Source organism: Camelus bactrianus, chromosome 32 (assembly GCF_048773025.1).
Source record: "Camelus bactrianus isolate YW-2024 breed Bactrian camel chromosome 32, ASM4877302v1, whole genome shotgun sequence".
NCBI lineage: Eukaryota > Metazoa > Chordata > Mammalia > Artiodactyla > Camelidae > Camelus > Camelus bactrianus.
This window is the reverse complement of record NC_133570.1, coordinates 7,528,035-7,544,091: the sequence shown is the minus strand read 5'-3', so window position 1 is coordinate 7,544,091 and position 16,057 is coordinate 7,528,035.

Here is a 16,057-nt window from a genome sequence, read left to right as displayed (position 1 = left end):
ACCAACACAGTCCTCTACACACACAGATCAGTGTGCATCTCCTAAGAACAAGGTCGTTCTCATACGTAATTATTGTACACTTTCAGGAAACTTAGCAGTGAGATAGTTCTAGAATCTGCGTTTTAGATTTCATGTTCAAATTTCACCATTTGATTTGGTGAAATAAACTTGAACTGTATTTTGCAGCAATTATTTTTTCAGCCCAGGATCGAATGCAGGATCACACAATGAAATTAGTTGTCCCTTCTCTTTAGCCTCCTCTCATCTGGAACAGTGCCTCAGCCTCCCTTTGTCTTTCCTGAGGGTGGTATTTCTGAAGAGTCCATTTTGGAGGACATCTTCCAGTTTGGGTTTGTCTGGACGTTTCCCTGGGGTTAGATTCAAGTTACACACTTCGGGCAAGAACACCACCAAAGTGTTGCTGTATCCTTTTCAGCGCATCACCTCAGGAGGCACCTGACGGCTGTTTGTTCTCTTTCTGGTGTTGCAAATGCTGGCCTCTCAAATGGGGTGGTGTCTGCCAGGGTTCTCCACTTTAATCTTTCCCTTTGTGATTAGTAAGAAATCCGTGGGGGAGATACTCTAGATAAGTCTGTGCCAACTTCAACATTTAAACATTTTTATATTTAATATTTACATATTTATTTTTATGTGACATCCTGTTTCTGCAGAGGAGAACTAGTGTTTCCTTTATAGTTGCAACACAAAGAAAGACCTTTGTACCCTCCTGGGAGTGGACCAGGGAAGGTCCCAGGCCCAGGCCCTCCAAGTGTGACTCCCCGCCCTAGTCCCAGATGCCCAGCAGCCCACCTCTTCTCCCTGTGTCTCCCTGAAGCCCCCAGGCTTCCCCTGAGCCCCTCCTCTCCTGAAACAGAGTTCCCTGGGGCTTCACATTTCATGTCCCCAGAGCACAGTCTCCCTTCTGCAATCTGCCGCTGGACGCACCACCTTTTCAGGCTAAAAATACCCTTGACATTTTTGAGGGCCTGTTAGGGCTGGAGCTGCTCTCCTGAAGGGAATGAGTTTCTTTGCTAATTGACACAGGGGGCGCAGCAGTCACAGGCTGAGGGCGGGTACCATAGCCACAGCTTGGTTACACCCATGATGGGCTTGCCTGCTTTCCTGATGTCCCTCCCCAGCCAGGGATCAGGGCTAGTTCATCTCCATGTCCCCACACAGCCTGGCGCACAGTTGGGGCTCAATAAATGTTTGTAGAACGATGCATAGTCGTCATGAACAGGGACTCTGTAGCCGGATTATTTGGGTTCAGATTCTGGCTCTACTTCCTATTGGGTAACCTCTCTGCCTTCATTTTCTCATCTGTGAGATGGAAATACTAAAAGCATTTAGCATATAGAGTTGTTAGGAAAAACAAATGCCTCACTACATGGATAGCTTCTAGAGTAGAGTTTGATATTGTAAGCACAATATAAGAGTTGTCCATTACTAGTATTAAAATTATTGTTATCATTTTTATCATCACCAGGAATCTAACTTTCCTTATCTCCCTACTCTGTTTTCTTCTATGGTCTTTATTCTCAGGCAGGCTGTCCCTCATGGTGGCAAAATGGTTGCCAGCCATTCAAGCTTTACATCCCATCCCTCAAAAGTCTTGGTCTAAAGAGAGCTTATCTTTTCCATCTCCAAAGTTCCAGTAGAAATCCTAGAGTGGTTTTCTCCAGCCTGGCTTTGAGCTCTGCCCTTTCCTGTAACAATCCCTGGGACGAGGGAGATGGGCAGTTCTTATAAGCCATTCCTAGGGTGTATGTCAATCTGGGAGGCAATCACCACAGCCAGAAGGATAGCAGGCTCTGACTGGCCAGGCCTGACACCCGTGATCAGTTCTAGGAGAATAAAATGCTCTGATTGGTGGGCCTGAGGCAAACGGCCATCAGGAACCAATCATTGTATCTAGGGGGATAAAATGCTCTGATTGGCCAGGTCTAAGTCATGTGCTCATGCCTGGAGCCAAGGGTTGAGGTAGATTTCACCCAAGTGCTTGGACTGTAGTGAGCGAAGGGTGGGGATGCTGGTCCCAGACGCAGAAATGGATGAAAGGCAGGTAGAAATAGCTGCCTCAGACTACAGCAACCCCAAAGTGGAACAAAGTCCCTTGTCCCTTTTCCTCAGAACATCTCACACTCAAAGTTGTCCTAGATGATGGCTTTTACTGGAACTGACAGCTGCAATGGTGTGTGTGTGTGTGTGTGGCTACATCACACTGCATACGCAAAGAGTAAATATTAGATCTCTCGATTCTTAAAAGCCCTTCAGGCTTTCCCCCCTCAGAGAATGGCCCCTTGCTCCTCTTTCTTCCTCTGACTTGTCCAAAGCAGCAGTGTCCCTATCGGCAGGCAGTTGGCATCTTCTCTCTCTCTGGGTCCATACCCATGTCCTGCTGCATCAGGGCACACACCATAGATTCTGAACAAACTTTCCTTCATCTTTTCCTGCCCGGGGTCTCCCCTCTCCTTTTAGTTTCTCCTTCTGCACGTTGAGCAACTATTCACTTGGCAGGATTTGTAAGTCAAGCCTCATTCATCACGATGAGGGTCTCCCCCGCATGAAAAAGTCACATCGCATCGTAGAGGGGGTGGAGGAAGAGCTGAAATTTTTAAAGTTCCAAGAGAAATAAGCCTTCCCTCCCTGGATGAAGCCTCTCAGTTTCTCAAATCAGGCAAGCAGTTGTCTTATTTGATTAGGATTAACAGATTTTCCAAAGATAACCTATTTTGGTTTTATGATTCTATCTCTCCAGGCAGTGTTTACAATATGTATTTGCAGAAACAGAATGTATGCCAGCAACGAGGCGAGGGCCCTCGCTGGCGCTCACACAGTCTGTCATAAATATAATATTAGGATGACGCCTGAAATTAATGTGAATCATTTCCCAATAAATATAGTCAGTTAGTGAGGTGTTCCAGGACTGCTGATGGGAGATATATTTTGGTAAAATATGGTTTTTTTATCAGTTGGGCACTGGGGGTGGGGGTGCGTGGAGGGCATAAATCTCCACGGAAGAAGTATCCTTTATGATTATTCAATTCCACAGTAGCTCTAAAAGCCTAAAGTAGATTCATATTTACAGTTCCTGGAAGCACCTGGTTTTTATATATTGGGGGCAGAATTAGCATCAGGGCCTCCTCATGGAAATCACTGACTTACGGGTGGGGAGGTGAGAAGACTTGGTGTTGGGCGAACTCTCTGGGACTGTGTTCATTTCATCTGCTTTCGGGTGTGGAGCAAAGGAAGCTGCCTGAAGCAGTCAGATGAGAAGGGGCTGCTGGGAAGGTGGTCCTGGCTGGGTCCACCTCAGGAATCTGGGGTGCATGGAGGGGTTAGGGCCCTTTTCCATTGGAAAAGGGAAAAGTGTGCATGGGAGAGAGCTGAAGCTAGCTAGCTGAAGTTGACGGTGACAGGGGTGGATGTGCCCCTGTCCCTAAGAGCTCGGGCTAAGCATAAATATCTGTGCGTCATCCCACCTGCCCAGATCCTCTCAAAGGCCAGAGGTGGAAGAAGAAATCCTGACCTTGTCACTTGATGTTAACTTCCCTGCATGGGTCTTATTTACTTCATCTTAAAGTTATCTTTATTGTTTTATTTTTTCCTGCAAACAAAAGTGATATAGGGCCACAATCCATTAGCTAAAATCCTAAAGTCCAAAAAGCTCTGAAAACTATGAATTTTTATTGCTAACACATTTGATGGCAAAACCTGCTTTGAACAGACATGAAGCTATTTATATTCTTTATTCATCCCACTTTGTGAGGAACATTTATACCTTTTACTGCAAAAATATTAATGTGTCTGATTATAGGGGGCTGCCCCAGACCTCACTGGGAGTGTCAGATAAGATAAGGCATATAGACCCCAATGCCTTTCCCATAGCCAAATAGATTCTGAATTCTGAAATACATCTTCCCTGAGGGCCTCAGATAAGGGATTGTAGACTTGAACTTGCTAGCTGTAATAAAAAAAAAAAAGTCAGATGATATAATGTAGAAAGCGAAAGCCTTAAGGAGACAGAATTCTTAAAACTTTCCAGTCTCCTTACTTAAAACTTAAAAGATGGGCAAAGCATGTGGATAGTGACAGAAGAAAAACAACTGGCCAGTAAACTTGGAAAGAATTCAACTGCCCTCGTAATTGAAGGTGGCAGATGGAAACCACAATAAGCTTCATCTTTAGCAAATTAAAAAGGGAGATGGTCTGGCGTTGGTTCACTATGTGTGGAAAGATATTCCCATCCACGCTGATGATGGGGGTAAATCATCCAACTATTCTGGAAGACAATTTGACAACACCTATCCACATTTTTAAAGTATATGCTCTTTGGAGAAGCAATTCCACTTCTGGGAATTTAGTTATGCTCACCTGTGCAAAGATATTCATTCAAGGATATTTGTTGCACCACAGACAAAACAGCAAAAGCTAGAAACAACCTGAACTTAGTGCTAAGTGTCCACAATAGAGGGTTGGTTACATATACTCAGAGCATATAGACAATGGAATAGTAAGAAGCAGTTAAAAAGAATGAAACAGATCCACACAAAATGGCTTGGAAGGATGTCTGTGATACAGTGCCCCACGAACAGAGCAAGAGACATAATTCTACAATTCTGGTTTCACTTTCTAAAAGTAATTCTATATATAGTGTATGCTCACCCTGTGCAAAGAAAAACTTGTGGAAGAACATACCCCAAATGGTGGTTATACTTTCTTTAGATTTTATACATTTTAATACATTTTGTAATTAAAATAAATAAAAATAAGTGCAGTGAGGGAAAATAAGAAAAATTTCCCCATAATTCCACCCTCTTGCCCAGAGATTAGTTTTGTTAAAATTTTGGTGTTTTCCCCCTTTTCTTACAACATTATTCACAGAGGCTAAAATGTGGAAGGAACCGAGGTGTCTACTAATGGATGAATGGATAAGCAAAATGTGGTGTATACATACAATGGAATATTATTCAGCCTTAAAAAGGAAGGAAATTCTGACATACGCTATGACATGGATGAACCTTGAGGACATTATACTGAATGAAATGAACCAGGCACACAAAGACAAGTACTACTTAGAACAGTCAAATTCAGAGACAGAAAGTAGACTGGCGGTTGGTAGAGGCTGGGAGGAAAGGGTAGTGGGGAGTTAATATTTAATGGGTACAGAGTTTCAGTTTTTCAGAAGAAAAGAGTTCGGAAGATGGATGGTGGTGATGGTAGCACAACAGTGGAATGTATTTGACACCACTGAACTAAAAAATGGCTAAGATGAAAAGTCTACAAATGATAAATGCTGGAGAGGGTGTGGAGGAAAGGGAACCCTCCTACACTGTTGTGGCAATGTAATTCGGTGCAAACACCATGGAAAACAGTATGACAATTCCTTAAAAAACTAAAAATAGGAGTTACCATATGATCCTGCAATCCCACTCCTAGGCATATATCTGGCGAAAACTCTAATTCAAAAAGATACATGCACCCCAATGCTCATAGCAGTACTATTTACAATAGCCAAGACATGGAAGCAACCTAAATGTCCATCGATGGATGAATGGATAAAGAAGTTGTGGTATATGTATATGTGTATATGTACACAATGGTATATATATAATATATACGATATATATATGTATCTACAATGGAATATTTCTTAGCCATAAAAAAGAATGAAATAATGCCATTTGCAGCAACATGGATGGACCTAGAGATTATCATACTGAGTGAAGTAACTCAGAGAAAGACAAATATATGATATTACTTATATGTGGAATCTAAAAAATTGATACCAATGAACTTATTTACAAAACAAAGAGACCACGGACATAGAAAACAAACTTATGGTTACCAAAGGGGAAGGGTGGGTAGGGATAAATTAGGAGTTTGGAATTAGCAGATACAAACTACTATACATAAACTAGATAAACAAGTTCCTACTGTATAGCACAGGGAACTATATTTGATATCTTCTTTTAGCCTATAATGAAAAATAATATGAAAAAGAATACATATATATGTATAACCAAATCACTTAAGCTATACGCCGAAGCTAACACAACATTGTAAATCATTTATACTCCAATTTAAAAATATGGCTAAGATGGTAAATTTTATGTGTATTTTATCACAGTAAAAAAAGTGGTGTTCTTTTAGAATTTTCTCCATGAATACATCTAGCTATATTTACATTCACACACCTGCGTATTTCTTTTCTATGCACAAGAATGAGTTTATATCGCCCAAATTCTTCTGCAATTTTCCTTTCCCTTCTAATGCCACGTCCCGGCCATCCTTCTGCCCAGTGCCCGTGGACTCCCCCCGCCCCCCGCCTGGCATGGCCCCCATGTGCCGGCATCATCTATTTCACTCGCCACCTTTTGATGGACACATGGGCTGGCTCCAACATGGGGGCCTTATGTTTTGAAAGACTTTTGTCAACCAAACTGAATTTATTAAGTAATAATTAATTCTTTTCCCCATTTTTTATTCATCAAAGACACACAAACTGCAGACCAGGGCTTCCGATTAGCAGGAGGCTCCTGGAGCCGAGAGAATCCCAGCCAAGAGGAGAGAAGGTGGGTGTCGGAGGGAGCCCGGGTGGCCCTTATGGAAGACAAATGTCTGAGTTCCTGTTGTGTGTAAAGTTTTTGCTTTTTTAACACAGGAGTGAAGCTGACCCCAGACAGACGGAGGCAGGGGGTGGGGGAGGTGGGTAGCGAGGGCATTGAGAGTGGAAAACTCTGGTGGAAGGGTTTTCAAGGCAAGGGGAACAGCAGTTACAAAGGCACAGGAGAAAGAGAGAAGGTGGTTTAACTTTCTGAGCCTCTGTTTCCTTATCTGTGTGATAGGGGTTAGCTCGTTCCTGCCTCCTCACAGTTATTCTGAGGACTTGCACAATGGCACATAGTAGGGCCTCAAGAAATTCAATAGATAGTAAAAAAACAACAACTGAAAATGAAGTGGGGCTTCCAGCTTGTATTATATCAATCAATAAATACTGAGCTCAGGGCTGACTGCAGGGGATGTAGACGAGAGTGAGACCCAGTCGCTCCCATCCGGGCTGTTCTGTGTGTGAGGAGAGATCCCCACAGGAAAGTCATGTGTTGTTCCAGAAAGGGAACTGGGCGCTGGACAAGGCAGGCAAGACAAGCTAGGAGAACACAGGCTGATGGATGCCAGGGGCCAGGGGAGGGTAGGTGGCAATGAGTGCTTAACGGGTACAGGAGTTCCCTTTGGGGTGATGGCAATATTATGGAGCTAGAGATGGTGGTTGCACAGCATTGGGAAGGTGTTCAGTGCCATTGAATTGTACACCTTATAGCAGTTAATTTTGTGTTCTGTGACTCTCATGATAATAAAAACAAAAATCAACTCACTTAAGGGCACTTAAGGGCAAAGGCAGGGAATCTGGACCCCGACTTCCCGGGATCAAATTCCAGCACATCCCTTCCTAGCTGAGTAAAGAGAAGCTCAATACATAACCTCTTGGTGCCTCAGTTTTTCCCTTTCAATTGGGGGTAATAAACTTCTATCTCATAGAGTCGCCAGAAGGATTAAATCAGGTAATAGTTGTAAAGCAGAGCCTGGCCCACAGTAAGTGATCAACAGATGGCGGTTGTTATTTACTAGTGAGGGGGAACAGTGTTCAAGGCAAGGGGAACAGCAATGACAAACGCAGAGTTAGGTGGAGACATGGCACAGGCTGTAAATAGCAAAATGTTTGGTTGGGCTGGAGATGCCTGCAGGGGTGAGGAGGGGATAGTGAGATGCCTCTCTCTAAATCCAACTTAACGTGCTAAGAGGGACTTCAGGGAGTCCTCAGATCTCATCTGATCATAACATTTATTGCAAAGAACAAATATATAGTTTCCATGTCATATTTCTTACCAGACAAGGAAAACAGCCATTCTGCCAGCATCTGGGATGCATATGACGTTTTTAAAGGGACTGTGACAAGAGCAAGGTTCGGGTCAGTTGCAAACATCCCATTGTTTCAAGTAACTTTTTGTGAGCGCACGTGAACTATCTCTTGTCTGTCTTTGTAGAAAACCAATTATGCATTGTTGTTTGTACGATACATGGAGGGTTTTAAAATGCACATTAAAAAATAAAAATAAAAATGCACATTGATGGCTATTCTGCTGTTTAGGGATGCTGGCAGAGCTTTGGGTAGCAGCACCTGTGGACGATATACAGAATGTGCACTTAGCCCCATCAGATATTCTGGCACATTTTAGGTACTCCATAAATGTTTGTTGATTGAATGAGTGAAAAAGTAGGTGAAGCTGTAAAAGGAAGAGGTTAGGTGCGGTTGATTTAAACTGGCAGAGGAGTAGCATCCCCTGAGACATATTTTCCCAGCTTTCCACTAAAATACCTAAGAAGGCAGTAAGAATCAAAAGCTCACAGTGCTGACACCCAAGACTGACAGGCGCCTGTTGCCAGAATCTGGGAGGAATTTCCATAAATACGAGGCAGATGGAGCTGGGTTGAGATAAACAATCGGGAATCTATTCAAGTCATATTTTCTGAAATCGGGCGCTCCTCTGGGGCAAAGGGAGGTAGGAAAATACGCAGCCCCCTTTCCCGTGTGCAACCCCAGACCCCGAGGCCCACAGTTCATGCCAATCAGAAGACTGGGGGGGTGGGTAGAGGAGAGGTTTTCTCCATTTCATGGGGGTCAATTCTGCAGGCAAATTACTCTTCCTCTTGCTAGCCCAGATTTCTACCACATAGAGACTGGACTTTCCAGAAGGCAATAGTTCAAGGGGGAATGGAAGAGAGGGAAGAACGTCAAAGGCATTTTGTATCCTGAGAGGAACAGCTTCCAGGAGTGCCACAGGTGAGGGAGGAGCAGACACAGAGCGCACGCTGGGGACTGTAGTTCTTTCTGCTGAGGGACCAGGGGTGCTGGGGGACAGGAGAGGATCCCTTCTCAGTTGAATGAGCACCTGCTTGACACTCACTCTCGCTGCTGTACAGACGAACCAGCCTTCCCTCTCCAGGTGCCGCTTATGAAGTGATGGGGGCCGGCCAGCACTTTAGTGGACAGTGAGAGGTACCAAGGACAATTCGAACACACTGACTCTCATGCGTCCCAGGATAGCGTGTATTTTGTCAGGAATCATGCACACCTCTCTGGAGCTCAGGAACAACATCCTGACACCCAGTAGAGAATAAAAAGCACTACGAAGCCTCCAGACCAGGGATCCCAGACTCCAGTGCCTTTAGGGGCTGGCAGGAATTGTCCGAGGATAAGGTGGGTCAAGTGTAAGAGGGAGTTGAGGAGAACCGGGGAACTGGGCCCCTTGGTGTCCATTTTACAGACGAGAAAAGAAAGCCCTCAGAAAAGGGAGTGACCTGTTCCAGGTTTCAAAGTAATTTGAACCAGGGTAGCTTCTTCATTCTGGAGGCTTCCTTAGAGGAAGCTTACAGCATTGCTATCAGCCTTACCTGGAGGTGGAAGTCTGTGTTTCTGAGGGGTAGAGGTGGAAGCAGCCATCAGCCTGGGGCTCACGGCTCTGCCGCTGGGCTCATTGGTCTTGCCAGGCCCCCCAGCCTTCCCTGCCCCACTCCTTCCTTGAGTCTGTCCTCACACTTCCTCTCCCTTCCCACCGGCCTTCCCTCCTCCCTCTGCAGTTTCTGCCTCCCTCTCTTTGTCCCTTCTTCTCTTTCCCAGTCAGCCAGCTCTTAGTGAGCACCTACTGTGTGCTCATCCCCTGGGCTGGCCCTGAGTGTGGCCTCATTCACACATCTGGATGCCAGAGCATAGCTCCCTCTGCAGCTTCCAGATCTGCAGAACCAGGATTTTACAGGAAAGAAATACAATGACTTCCTGCAAAGCTCATGATAATTACCCTGCAGGCACAGTCACTCGAAATTAGCTGGGAAACTAACCTGGTCTTTGAACTCTGTCCCTCCCCAGTAATTTCGACACTGGAATATCGTCATTTATACTTAAGGACGAGCTGGGGAGCGGGATGGGAGATATGGCCTTTGTGGGGCCTGCAATAACTCGGCACACTCAGACTGAGGCGGGCTCCGGCGTCCAGTCTGCAAGGCCTGCTCTTCTCTTCCTCTTGGGTTCATCCCTGACCCTAGTGGGTTTCCTTCCTTTCCTGGGCCGTGGGGGTGTGGGCTCAAGTGAAGGAAATGCTTCATCGTAGGACTGTGCTGGCCTTTGCACCAACACACAAATGACAACCCCCACCCCCACCCCACGCCACCCCCCGCGATGGTGAATTTTATGTGCTAACTTGACTGTGAAGTATGATTTCTGAGTGCTGCTGTGAGGATGTTTCCGGGCAAGAACAGCATCTGAACTGGGGTACACAATAAAGCAGCCAGCCCTCCCCAAATGTGGGTGGGCATCATCCAGGCCTCTGAGGGTCTGAATAGCACAAAAGGAGGAGGAAGGAAGAATTCGCTTCCTTTTTTGCTTCCCTCCTGACTGCTGAGTTGGGACATCTCATTCCATCTTCTCCCACCTTCCTACTGGGATTTAAACCATCAGTTCCCCAGGTTCTCAAGCCTTCGGACTCAAACTGAACTACATCACTGGCTTTCCTGGGCCTCCAGCTTGCAGACAGCAGACGGTGGGACTTCTCAGCCTCCACTGCCGTGTGAACGCATTTGTCATGATAAATCTCCTTTTATATTTCTACAGGCTCCGGAATACACCCTCCTTCCTCTGTTCTCTCCCTTCTCCCTCCCCAGTTCCCAGCCTTAACCTCCTTCGGTAAAGTCATAATGTGCTATTTGCCCTGGGATTAAATTAAGCCCAAACTTCTGGTTCCTCCCATCACTGCATCATCACACTGCAGTGGCGGAATTCAGCGTCCTAGGTTGGTTTGGGTCCTCCACGTCCTTTCTTAGTGAAAACCATCATTTTCACGATGACTTTCTTTTAAGCTTGTGCAAATTATTTTACGCTTTTATGCAGTAATCAAAACTATGTGAGACAGATATTATGTTGAAAGAAAGAAGCCAGATACTATATGAATTCATTTATGTGAAGAGTAAGAGCGAGCAAAATGAGTCAAGGTTAAAATAATGATTCCCTTCAATGAGGTGGGGGTAGGTATTAACGTGCAAGTGACACTTGGGAACCTCCTGGGACCCTGGGCACGTGCTGTATCTGTATCTTGAGCTGAGGGGTGGTTATATCGGCATAGACGCTTGTCAACATTCATTGAACTGGACACTTAAGATATGTGCTCCCTACAAGCATTATACCTTAAAAAATACATGACGGCTAGTCTCTTTCCAACGCAAGTTAGTGCTAAAATTTCTCCATTTTCTGCCGTCTTTTGTACTATTGGCTCTGCTTTATTGGCAGAAAAATGTTGTTCTTTGCTTCTGCCAACTTGTTTTTAAGGAATGCTGCTAAGTTGCTTTTCTAGACTGCCCTCCCTCATCATAATATTACTCCCCACTTAGAGCTCATAATCCAGAAAGGAAGCTAAGATTCATATTCAAGTAACAGCAACGGAGAGTTTCAGTGGGAATTGGGGGGAAGGGTGAGAATCTCTAAGAATGAACGTGAGAATTAAAGAATGTTCTCAGCACAGTTAGTCCAATCTAGCTGGAACACAGGAATAACACACTGGGATTCCAGAAGTCTGGAGTCAGACAGAGAGGGCTTGAATGCCAAGCTACAGTTTGGTGTAGTAGACAGGGAAGGAGCCACTAGGGTTTTTTGAACAGAAGAGGAGCATGAGCGAACACATGCTTCCCAATGAGGAATACAGCAGTGTGACCAAGATGAAGCAAAGCCTACAGACTGAGGAATCAGTTAAGAGGATACTGCAATGGTCCAGGCAATGTGTCAGGGCTTGAGCTAGTAGGAGAACTAGCTGATAGAGGCCATAAATAATATGACCAGTGGGTCTAGAGGTCAAGGAGGAAAGAGGAGTTGAGGAAATGGAGGACACAAGGCATGGCAGTTGGGAACGTGGGCTCTGGAGTAAAAGCACCTGGGCCTGAATCCCAGCTCCCCCAACATACTAGCTGTTGATTCTGAGCAAGTCTCTTAACCTTACAAAGTTTTCATCTTCTTGTATTTGAATTGGTGATAATAAAAACACCTGTTGTGTAGGATTAAATGAGATAGGCTCATAAGGCATCATTATAACATCTGGAACTCAGTTGGTCCTCAATAAATGAGACTTATATAATTATTTTCATTATCATTATAATTATTCAAGTTAATATTAAGAATGCCTAAAAGATAGCCAATAGAGAGTGAAGGGATGGGAAGATGATGGGTCCAGTCTTCTTTTCAGCAGAAGCTAAGAGGACACACATGGTTTATCACATTCCCCTCTTTCCCCTCTGCCATGAGACCACTGACATCCCAGGCAGAGGCCACTCCATTGGCCTGGATCCCAACAAGAGGATGACATGGAACAGAGCCACAGACTGCCCATGATTTGCACGTAACGTGAATGAATAATAAACCTATGTTGTTGTAAGCTATGGAGATTTAGGAGATGGTTGTTACTGCAGCATGATCCAGTTTCTCCTGACTGTTGTAGAGGGCGAATGAATTGCCCAATGACCCCAATCTGCGATATTAACAAGGTTAAGGCAGAAAACTGCCGTGGGTTCCTACAGAAGGATTTATAAATAAGACATGGCTCCAATCTTTTCCATCATAACAACAATCACAGCATCAGACTGTTAGCACACGCCAAGGGGGATAATTTGGGTGGAGTGGGTAGATGCTCTGTACCCAGTATTTTACTGTTAAGGGCAAATTTGCAGAGATTTGGAAAATTGGGTGCTGTGTGGAGTAAACATACTGAACAAGTTTTCAGCTACAACACAGCTGAGCTCCAGGGAATGGGGTTTGATAGTTAGTGTCAGCATAAAGAATTAAAAAAAAAAAAAAAGGGCTCCAGAATGTCTGCAAAACACCGTCAAGTTAAAAATTGTGCCTGTGGGGTTTTTTAAAGCAATTTCCCTAGCCACTCTGGCTAATAATATCTCATTTTGTTAACTCTGAAAGAAGATCTTTTTAAAAATACTGTAACATGTTACTTCCTATTTAAATTCTTTCAATGTCTTTCCACGGCCTTGACAATCAAGTTGAAAGTCTTCAAATGACCTACAAGTCCCTTCTTCACTGGCCCTGCATGCCTGTCCAGTTTCATACCTGGACACTCTCCCTTCACATGCTATGATCCCACCACTCAAGGACTGAAAATTTCTACTAAAAGCTACACCCCACTGTGCCTCTGAGCCTTTGCACTTGCTGTTCCCTGTCTGGAACATCTCCTGACCATTCAGTTCATATGTCGGGCACCAGCAAAACAGATGCTCCAAGTGTTCAAAATAATTTAAATTATTCTTTTCTGAAAAAAAAAAAAAAAAAAATTGACCACACGGGAAGTCACAATGTTTTTTTAGCATTTCCAAGTACTTATTTTGCTGTTTAGTATTATTTTTCTTTAGAGTCATACACAGGGCCCCATCATAATCTCCACCATGCTTATATCTAAGATAAAGATCTTAACCTGACCTGGTTTCTGGCTCTGCACCTGGCTAGCTCTTCTTTATTCTTCAGGGTTTAGAATAAATGCAACTCCTCCCACCACTCCTGGCCCCTCCTCCTGTGACTATACCCCTCCCCCCTCAAAATTAGCAGCTTGCCTGTAAGTTACTAGAGTCCCTGACACTTCTTCCATGCCTCCAGGCCCACAATGATCATTCAGTAATTTTTACCTAGAACATAAACTCATGGAGGGCAGAGATGGTGTGAGTTACCGCATTTCCAACAATTAGCTTGATGCTTGACACATAGTAAGTGCTCAATAAACATTTCATTGAATGGTAAAACTGAAATATGTATCTCTACTCCATTCCAACCTCAGGCAGGGTCCCAGGGCCTGATTTGGGGGGTAAATTGATGTGCCTAATTGCATCTGGCAATCAGTATAGATTTGGTCACCAAATGGGCTGTTAAATTCAAGGTATGAGTTGTTTGAAGCAGACACTTAGCTCTCAGAATCCATCCCTATTTTTTTTTTAAACTTACTGTGGTAAAATATATATAACACAAAATTTGCCATTTTAACCATTTTAAGGTATACACTTCTGTGGCATTAAGTACATTCACAGGATTGTGAAATCATTACCATTATTTCCAAAACTTTTTCATCACCCTGAACAGAAACTTTGTATCCATTTAAGCAATATTTCTCCCTACTCCTCCTTCTTTGAACCCCTGATAACTTCTAATCTACTTTTTGTCTTTATGAACTTGTCTACTCTAGATATTTTATAAATGGAATCATACACTAAGTGACCTTTTGTGACTGGCTTCTTTCACTTAGTATCATATTTTCAAGGTGCATCCACATTTTAGCACATATCACTACTTAGTTTCTTTTCAGAACTGTATAGTATTCCAGTGTGTGGAAAGATCATATTTTGTTTATCCATTGTTAGTTGATGGACATTTGGGTTGTTTCCACCTTTTGGCTACTGTGGATAATGCTATGATGAACACTGGCATACAAGTATCTGTTTGAGTCCCTGGTTTCAGTTCACTTGGGTATATATTTAGGAGTGGAATTGCTGAATCATATGGGACCTCTGTTTCCCATCCCCCTATTTTCAGGTAGCAATAGTATTGTTTGCATGGCTCTGTGCTGGGCACACGCTGGGACCTTTATCTGAGGCTGTGAGAGCCTCTGACAACTTTCTGCTGTATATGCATTCATGCAACCCACTTTGTAGGTGGGGAAATTGAGGTAGGTCCCGCAACCTGCCCCAAATTACACACCCAGTAAGTGGCAGAGCAGGGACTGGAACTCCAGAGTCTCTGCTCTTAACAACTACAAGCAGCCTTCCTCTCAAATTGCAAAGTGTGGTGGGGGGAGAGGGAGGAAGTCGGAGGGAGCTGGATGAGACCCCCCTTTCTGAGAGCACCGTTCATCCGACAGGTATCAGCTGTGAGTGAGAATCCTTGCTTTGTGGTTCCAGGACTTAAATTTATTTAAAGGTTTAATACTGTTTTGATATAACATCATCATTTGATTATTTTATATGAGAAAGGAGAAGGCTGGTACTATTTTATGGTAAGAGCAACGTCCATTACCAATAATCAAAATGAAAATGAAGCAAACAAGCAAAAAGAAGAAAACATTAAAAAATAAAACCCCCAAAACTATAGCTGCACCTACTCAGAGGCTATCACTATTAACACCTTGGTGCTAAGGATCCTTCCAAATCCTCCTTTATGTGTATGCAAATACATGGGGATTTTCTTTTTTAATGAGATCATACAGGGTATATAATTTCTTAACATTTTTTCTCATTTAATGTATCACAGCTATATTCCTGGTTAATAGATCTATTTCTCCAACATAAATTTATGGTTATTCTATTATTTCATTTATTCCCTCAGCAATTTTTTTTTTACCAAATGCCTGAAATTGTGTCTCAGAAGGGACCTGTCTGAGTCTCTATTATCGTATAGATAGGTTCTTCCCAACTTCTTACTTGGATAAAGAGCACTGCCCTAAATATCTTCGTAACTAAGTCTTCGTATATATACTTGGATTATTTTCTGGAAATAAATTCCCAGAAATAGAATTGCTTGGTCCAAATGAAACCCCTTGTGGGCTTTTGATGCTCTCTCAACAGGCATATTTGGTTGTCAGAAATAGACACCACCTTGAACTAGCTCAAGTTATAAGTAGCCTATGAAAAGAACGTGGGCCTCAGACAGAGCGAGGGCAGAACAGCGTGAGGTTCTCAGCAGCCAAAGTACGTGGCCTTTCAGTCTAATGCTCCCACTGATGTGACTCCACCATCAACCCTTTGTTTCAACTTCATCCAAATTCTCAGGAAAGAAGGAAACTGTTTGGTGTAGCTCAGCCTATGGGACTGGCTCTCCTGGGTCAGGGAGCTTCATGATCCAGGAGGGGCCTACCTGGAGCCAGCTGGGAACAGGGGGGCTCGTCTGGAACTGATAACTTCCTATCACATGAAGTGGATCTTAATCATAGCTTGAGAATAGGAATGTGCCAGTAAGAAAACATTGCTTTCT